Source organism: Camelus ferus, chromosome 8 (genome assembly GCF_009834535.1).
Source record: "Camelus ferus isolate YT-003-E chromosome 8, BCGSAC_Cfer_1.0, whole genome shotgun sequence".
Taxonomy (NCBI): domain Eukaryota; kingdom Metazoa; phylum Chordata; class Mammalia; order Artiodactyla; family Camelidae; genus Camelus; species Camelus ferus.
In genome coordinates, this window is record NC_045703.1 from 74096666 (window position 1) to 74104927 (window position 8262).

Consider the following 8262-nt stretch of genomic DNA (forward strand, 5'->3'; position numbering starts at 1 on the left):
GCGCCTCTGCCTGCACCCTCGCGGCCGTCAACCCCAGGAAGTGGGAGGGGGGCGGGAAGGCCCGGGCGCCACCCGGAAGGCTGTTGGGAACATCTAGAAATCTGGACTTCATCATGAAATCTCCTGATTTTTAACATGAACATTTTTTTAAAAGAAACATTTAGTGGTGGAACAAAGCACATCTGTGGCCAGATGAGGGTCACTGGCCCAAGTCTGCAACTTGCCCTCCCCCCTCCTCTGTCCTTCTTATGAATCCAACGCTATTTTCTTATCACTCATTGCAAGCCATTCACTGTTCTTTGCTCTCGGAATAAAGCTGGGAGTGCGGTGGTCAGTCTGCTCCCTGACCCTTACGGATAGTAAACGGAACAGCTGCAGGACGTGAGCATTATAAGTGGACGAGGAATCGGATGAGGTGGGTGCTGGCCCGACATGGTAGCATGAAGGAGGCTGTCCCCAGGGAGAGCTGAAGTCAAATGAGGGGTGGCAAGTGCAAAGGCCCTGGGACAGGAGCGAGCGGCCTTCCTGGGGACGAGAAGGGGGCTGTGTCTTGGGACCCGGGAACATGGGGTTCACCCCACCTGGAGGAACAGCCAGCTCTGGCAGGACCTGCAGGGGCTCTGGGCGGGTCTTGGTGGCAGAGGAGGGGCAGAAGGTATTTGGGGTTAAAGTTGATAGAGTATGGTGGACTCTGGGGTAGGGGTAAGGGAAACGCGGAGGCAAGGATGGCAGGAGGCGTGGGGGTGACCCTGCCGCACCTGTCCACAGATGGAGCCAATGCCTGGGGGTGCGTCAGGGCTGCACTGGGGGTGGGGGCAGTGCAGGAGACGCCAGCCAGGGTGGGCAGATGGGTGGTGGCGAGATGGAGGGGGCCAGGAGGGGAGGCTGTCCTGCAGAGGCTGGAGCCAGACACCGCAGAGAGAAGGGCCTGCCGGGCTCCGCGGGGCGAGGGCCTCTGGAGACTGGCTGGGTCCTCACGCTCACTGGCAGGCCTGATGTAAACAGCCCCAGTGCCGGGAAGGCCAGATGGCCCCTCTCACATGTAATTCAAATACAAGCAGGCTTTTGGAACAACACAAACTATGATGAAATTTTTAAAAATTCCCCTAGATTTTCCAAATGTGAAATTCTTGGTACGAGTATCTAAAGGTTTTGTTGTTGCATTTCCTACCTGCCAGCTCTGCTGCTCTGAGCTGCGCCGTGTACCCACTGGGCCGTCAGTTCTAGCTCTGCTGCTTGGCCCCGGGCTGGGCCTGCCACCTCCCCCAGTGCCGGGGCTCGCTGGAAGAGGGATTGCGTTAAAAGAAATATAACCGCCCCCCAGCCCTGCCCCCCAGTGCCTGAGGGAGGTTTCCGGAACCAGAGGACCAAGTCCCACAGCCTTAAGGCCCCAGAGGCGCCCAGGATGGCAGTGTCCACCCCGAGGCACTCGGTCGGCAGCGCGAGGGCCACGAGCCACAGCCTGGTGGCCCGGCCCCCTCGTCTGTGCTCCCTCCAGTGGTTCCACCTGAACATCTGCTCTCCAGCTGTGGAAATCCTGCCTTTATTGCTGGCGAGAGCTGTGGTTGTGTCTGCTTGAATGTGTGTCTGTGGGTGTCTGTGCTGAGTTTTGTTCTGTTTGAGGGGGTTTTTTTGGAGAAACACACCTGCTTATTAACGAGGCATCCTTGATGTTTGCCAAGGACGTGCCTGAGCCTCGGACCTACCCCCGCACTTGCTGGGCTCTGGAACTTTCTTGGAGGCGTTCTCTGGTCTCCCAGCTTTTCGGGTTGTTTACCCGAACAGTAAACCTTTAAAAATTATTTTGTTGAAGTGTAACTGATTTACAATAGTACATGGGTGATGTCTCCCTGTGGTTTTGATCTGCATCCCTGATGGTCAGCGGTGAGGAGTGTCTTCTCACGTGCCTGCTGGCCGTCTGTGTGTCTCCTTTGGAGAAGTGTCTATTCAGGTCCTCCGCCAATTTCTAATTGGTTGGGTTTTTTTTTTGATGCATTTTATGAGCTCTTTGTATTTTTTGGCTATTAACCCCTTATTGGACATGCCATTTGCAAACGTCTTCTCCCATGAGGTCGGCATCCTCCCGCTTTGTTGACAGTTTCCTTCAGTGTGCAGAAGCCTTTTAGTCTGATGTTGCCCCACTTGTTAATTTTTGCTTTTCCTCCCTTGCCTGAGGAGACACAGCCAGAAAAAGATTGCTAAGGCCTCTGCCAAAGAGCATGCTGCCTGTGTTTTCTTCTGGAGTTTTATGGTTTCAGGTCTTCAAGTCAAGTCTTTGATTTGTTGTGAGTGTATTTTTGCATGTGATAGAAGATAGTGGTCTGGTTTGAGTCTTTTTCCATGTAGCTGCCCAGTTTTCCCAACACTATTTGCTGAAGAGACTGTCTTTTCCCCTTTGTAACTCATGCCTCCTTTGTTGTAGGTTAATCAACCATACAGTTGTGGGTTTGCTTCTGGGCTCTCTGTTCTGTCCCATTGATCTTTGTGTCTGTTTCTGTGCCAGTGCCATGCTGCTTTGATTTCTGTAGCTTTGAAGCATAGCCTGAAGTAAGAGAGCGTGATTCCTCCAGCTTTGTTCTCCCTTCTCAAGATGGTCTTCTCTTTTCAGCGTCTTTTGTGGTTCTGTACAATTTCAGATTTGTTCTAGTTCTGTGAAAAGCGCCATTTGTATTTTGAAGCCAGTTGCAATGAACCTGCAGACTGCCTTGAGAAATGTGGTCATTTTAACAATGTTAATTCTTCTAACCCATGAACACTGAATTTCTTTTTGTTTGTGTTGTCTTTAATTTCTTCCATCAATGCCTTACAGCTTTCTGAGTGCAAGTCTTCTACCTCATTAGTTACATTTATTCTTAGGTATTTTATTCTTTTCAATGCAATTGTAAATGGGATTTTTTTCTTAATTTCTCTTTCTAATAGTTTTTTAGTCTACAGAAATGCAACAGATTTTTATCAATTTTGTATCCTGCAACTTTACTGAATTTATTTATTAGTTCTAATAGTTTTTTGGTGGAGTCTCTGGGGTTTTCTACTTACAGTATCAAGTCATCTGCAAATAGTGACAGTTTCACTTCTCCAATTTGGATGGCTTTTCTTTTTCTTGTCTTATTGGTGAAGTTAGGATTTCCAGTAATTTGTGGAATAACCGTGGTGAGAGTGGGCGTCTTTGTCACGTTCCTGATCTTAAAGGGGAGGCTTTCGGCTTTCCCACCGGGTATGATGTCAGTGGTGGGCTGGTCACACGTGGCCTTTGTTATGTTGAAGTATGTTCCCTCTATACTCACTTTGTTGAGAGATTTTTTAAAAAATCATAAATGGATGTTGAATTTTGTCAAAAGCTTTTTCTGCATCTATTGAGACAATCGTATGATTTTTATTCTTCCATTTGATAATGTGGTGTATGTATCATATTGATTTGTGGATATTGAACCATCCTTGCACTCCTGGGCTAAATCCCACTCCATCATTGTGTGATCCTTTTAATGTATCGTTGAATTTGGTTTGCTAATATTTTGCTAAGGCTTACTGGATCTATGTGCATCAGTGATACTGGCCTGTAATTTTCTTTCTTTGTGGTATCTTTAGCTTTGGTATTAGAATGATACTGGTCTTGTAGAATCAGTTCAGAAGTGTTCCTTCCTCTGCAATTTTTAAGAATAGTTCGAGAAGAATAGATATTAACTCTTTTAAAAATGTTTAGTAGAGTCACCTGTAAATCTCTCTGGTCCTGAATTTTGTTTTTTGGTATTTTAAAAAATAACAGTAAATATTTTTGACCATGCACTGATAATATATGCCTATTTACTTACAAATGGTATCCATAAACATCTGTTCTAACATATCTACATCACAAAGAAAACTGTAGAGTTTTACATGGAGTTTCTCATCCCTTGTGAAATAAAATCATTAATATTTCCTTCCATGTGCTATGAGTTTTCTTGCAAGTTCTCTGTAGTTTAAACACATGTGCTGGAGATTGGAGATGCTGAGATGGGGATGCCAGTGGCCAGAGGGTGGGACAGGGGGCAAGGGACATCTTTCAGCCCTGGTGAATTACACACTATCTGCACTTTGAAGCCCATTGGTGAAAATTAGAACTGTCTCTATTAAATCTAGATATCTCCAGGGTCTGCTACAGCTCGGGACAAGATCCCATTAATGCTGCCATTTGTTCATGTCAGTTTTTCTCATTGGACTGTCAGCTCCTCACAGCAAGGCCCTGTGTTGCTTGTTTCACAGAGCAATGAGCACTGGGCCTTGGCAGTACTTGAATGGCTTATTTCTGATAGACAATTGGGAAAGAATCCCAAGCAAGTATCAGGAAAAAGTGTAAGGAACAGTTTATTTTTCACAGTAAACTAGTTCCAGATATGACATTTCTTTTTGCTCCTCAAATAACACAATAGACAAAATGAGTTACATTAAGCAAATACATATTACATGCTCATATGTATAAATATGTAAGAAAATAAAGTTGTCTGGGACTCTCATCATACTCAGGGCTAGTTACATGATTTGCGGAACCTATTGCAAAATGAAGAAGTGAGACCATGTTCAGAAATCATGAATTACCTCAGGGCAGCAACATGGGAGCATTGATCCCAGACTGAGGGCCCCCTGAGCATGGACCCCTCTCCTGCGTGTGGACCCCCTGAGTGTATACCTGCGAGCGTGTGGAGTGGAGAGGGTAGTCGGTGATTCAGAGCCCCCAGTGACCACCAGGTTGCCCGCCATGGGGCTGGCCTGATCACACTGCTCAATTTCAGTTACAGTCACGTAGACAGAACTGTGCTGAATCTGCTGGAATCACCAAAGCTACAAGCTCTCACCTGTGTAACTTGGGGCTGATCAAAAGCTCTGATCCAGGCCCAGACATTACACAGTGAACCAGCAGTTAAGCTGCCACCCCCCAGCTCCCAGTCCAGCCTCCCTGTTCATCTCTGTGATGCTGAGTCAGAACACACTTCTGTCTCCTTGGCCTCTCTGTTAGGCACTGACGGTAGGGCTGCCGGAGGAAGACTGAGGCTGGGAAGGGAGGAAGGGACCTGTGCTGCCTGCTCCTGTCTCTGTGCACTGCCGGCAACACTTACCTAGCAACGCCACGCCAGCAGTCATCAGCCAGCATGTGTTCCCCCGGGGACCAGTCACCCAGCATGTGTCCCCCTGGTGCTGCGTCACCCAGCACGTGTCACTGCTGCAATGCTACTGGAACCATGTGGCCACAGCAGGTCCTTCCTAGAGCAGCTCCTTCTCCCCATTTTCAGTTTTCCATCACCTGCAGAATCAGCACCTCACATGCTGCCCCCCTGAGACCCTGAGAGCAGCTGGCCGTGGGCCCTTCCTCCCTGCCCAAGTTGGAATACTTCCAACCTCTCCTTTGTTCTGGCACCTTCCATCTAACAATTCTCAAACCAACAGCTCTTTGTATTAGACTCTTCTGGTCACAGCTGGTGCCACTTCGATCTCCGACTCGGTTCTGAACACGCCCTGGAAGACTCGCTGAAGGGATGGGCTTGGAAGCCCATGTTGTTAGGACTCTGCAGAACCAGCTGTTTCCTTTTCTCCTTCTGAGCGGCAAAGACAGCAGCCCAGCCAGAGGATGATGCAGAAGCCCCCGTTCCTCCCCATGCACCCGACTCTACCCACTGAGGGAGCGTCACAGGCTGGACCTTTGCAGCTAGAGGCGGAATGGCTTTGCTTTAATCATTCAAGGTCAGTGAAAGGAAGAAGGCCATGGCAGCCAGCCTCTCAGACTGCATGTCTGGGGAGACCTCCCGGGTCGGGGCTGACTGGGCTTGCCCAGCATTCGGGTCCTGCCAGCTGCTGTGATGGGAGTGGGGGGACAGCGAGCGTGGGTCTCCTGCAGGGATGTCCCCACCCACTGCAGTGGGGAGAGGGCTTCGTCATGAGTGGAACACAGCATTTGCTCCCAGGACAGGAGCCGCTGCACAGCATGACTTGCTGTCTTGAGAAAGGAGATAGAAACTTGAAAACAGTAGCAGCTACGCTCAAAGATGGTCATTTCAGGGAAGGTGTGTGCAGAGATGAGAGAAGGACCTGACTCGGAATAACCAGCACATGGGGAAACGCAGAGATGAAGGAGCCCACAGAAGAGGGGAGCCGATCGCATTCCAGTTTATCCACAGAAGGAGTCTGAGCAGCACCAGCTACTGCCAGCTGTGAAGGTCCTGTTGCAAAAGGACCCCCGGAGTTGGAGACCAGGCTGTGCCAGATCCTCTTGTTCCAGCAGAGCGGTCAGAGCAGACTGTGCCTGTGCTTGTCTCTGTCCCCGTATCCATACCTGTCCCTGTCCCTGTACCTCTACCTGTCTCTGTCCCTGTATCCACACCTGTTCCTGTATCCACACCTGAACCTATACCTGTGTCCATACCTGTACCTGTCCTTGTATCCATACCTCTCCCTGTATCCATACCTGTCCCTTTATCCATACCTGTACCTGTCCCTGTACATTCACGTCCACATCCATACCCCTCTGTCACATCCACACCGATCCACACATGGACATGATGTGTACATATGTTATGTATACACACATTTATATACATATATGCTGTTTTTCTTTTTTAAATTTAACTTCATTTTGATATTTGAAAACACGTGTGATGCAGAGAGAGCGGCACACTGCGCTGCATGCATCCACATGCCTTTGACAGTGATCAGCTGCAGGGGGCGGTTCTCGCTTCATCAGCCTCGCCGGCCCCTGCTCTTCTTCCACTGCTCTCCGTCTCCCTCTCTTTCTTTACTGGGGCATTTTAAAGTTGTCCCGAACACTTCATCATTTTATGAAAATGCCTTGGTTTGTATCTGTAACAGATGGGGACTTTTTTAAAGAAGCAGCGAGGATATGTTCAATGCATATTGACTGCATTTTAATGGTTCTGGACCTTAAGGGAAGTTATTTTGGGACAGAAAACCACAGGAGGGGAGCTGTTTCCTAGAGCAACACAGAATGGGGGCACCAGTTTGATTCCATGTTGGTTTTATAAGTTTCGTTAAATACATGAAAATATAAGTGATGTTTATTTGTCTAAAAAGTGTCTTTTAAGGTAGATTAGTTTAAACCACACATCTTTTTTTCCCAAATAAGAGGAAAAACACACAGTGAGGTAAGGGCATGCCCCCTCCAGTGTCATTGTGTGGGTCTATGAGATAAATTATTTAACTTGCTTGACATGGAGCTTTCTCGGGATGTAAATAAACTCATGTTAGGATGGAAGGCCGTGACACTTCCTATATTTGTTTGTTGTGTGCTCTAATGGTTACTTATGCCTCGGTTTCTTCACCTGCAAATTGGGTCTAATAATACTTATATCAGGGTTCTTCTAGAATTACACGAGGGAGCACATGCAAAGTATGGTGCCTGACACATAACCCCTGCTCAGTAAACACAACCTGTTGTTGTGACTGGTGAGGATGCCTCCCCGCTGCCTGCATCCTGGGAGCCTTCCATTGGCGCCACACACAATGGTCGCACAGGGTCTTTAGCTCTGCCATTACCCCCATTTTATAACATAAAAGTGCTCCAGAAGACCCAAGATCAAATGTAGACTGTCCTTTTTTTTCTGAAAGGATAAAGAGTAATGTTCTTCTTTCTTGTTTACTTCTAATGCACCTGTAGGTGTGTAAGACTAGCAAATCACTCTCAATTTTCTGATCTGTTACTTTAGAGTTCCCTTTAGCCCATTAAGACTCAACATGAACATTTAAGAAATAATGGGTAAGTAGCTTGTGAAACTTATTATGCCATCCGAAACACGATAAACTCAAAGAAATCCATGCACAGACACATCAGAATCAAACAGCTAAAACCCAAAGACAAAGAAAATTCTTGAAAGCAGAAAGCAACATATTACATTTAGGGGATAACAGTTCAAATGACGGTGGATTCATCACCAGAAATCAGGGAGGCCAAAAAGGAGTGGGGCAATGGTTCAGAGGAATGAAGGAAAAGAGCTGTCAGCCTAGAATTTTATATCCAGCCAAAAATACCTTTCAACAGTTAATGTGAAATGCAGACATCTCAGGAACTAAGATGTAAAACTAAGATGACTTGTGGCCAGCAGGCCTGTGCTAAAAGAAATGCTAAAGGAAGCTCTGCAGGTGGAAATGATACTAGAGAGTAACTTGGAACTTCAGGAATGAGTGAAGAGCACAGAAATGGTAAATATTTGGGTAAATAAAATAGACTGTTTTCTTCTCTTAATTTCTTTAAAATGATGAATGAAGGCAAAGTCTGTAATG

At 47.1% G+C, this 8262-nt stretch overlaps 1 long non-coding RNA gene across 1 annotated transcript; it reads left to right on the forward strand.

Annotated features, from left to right (window-relative positions):
- The first annotated feature begins 271 nt into the window (after positions 1–271).
- LOC116665505 lies at positions 272–7238 on the forward strand. The gene is made up of 3 exons (XR_004322169.1): positions 272–415; positions 5419–5712; positions 6028–7238. It is a non-coding gene; the product is annotated as an uncharacterized LOC116665505 (long non-coding RNA).
- Positions 7239–8262: the final 1024 nt, after the last annotated feature.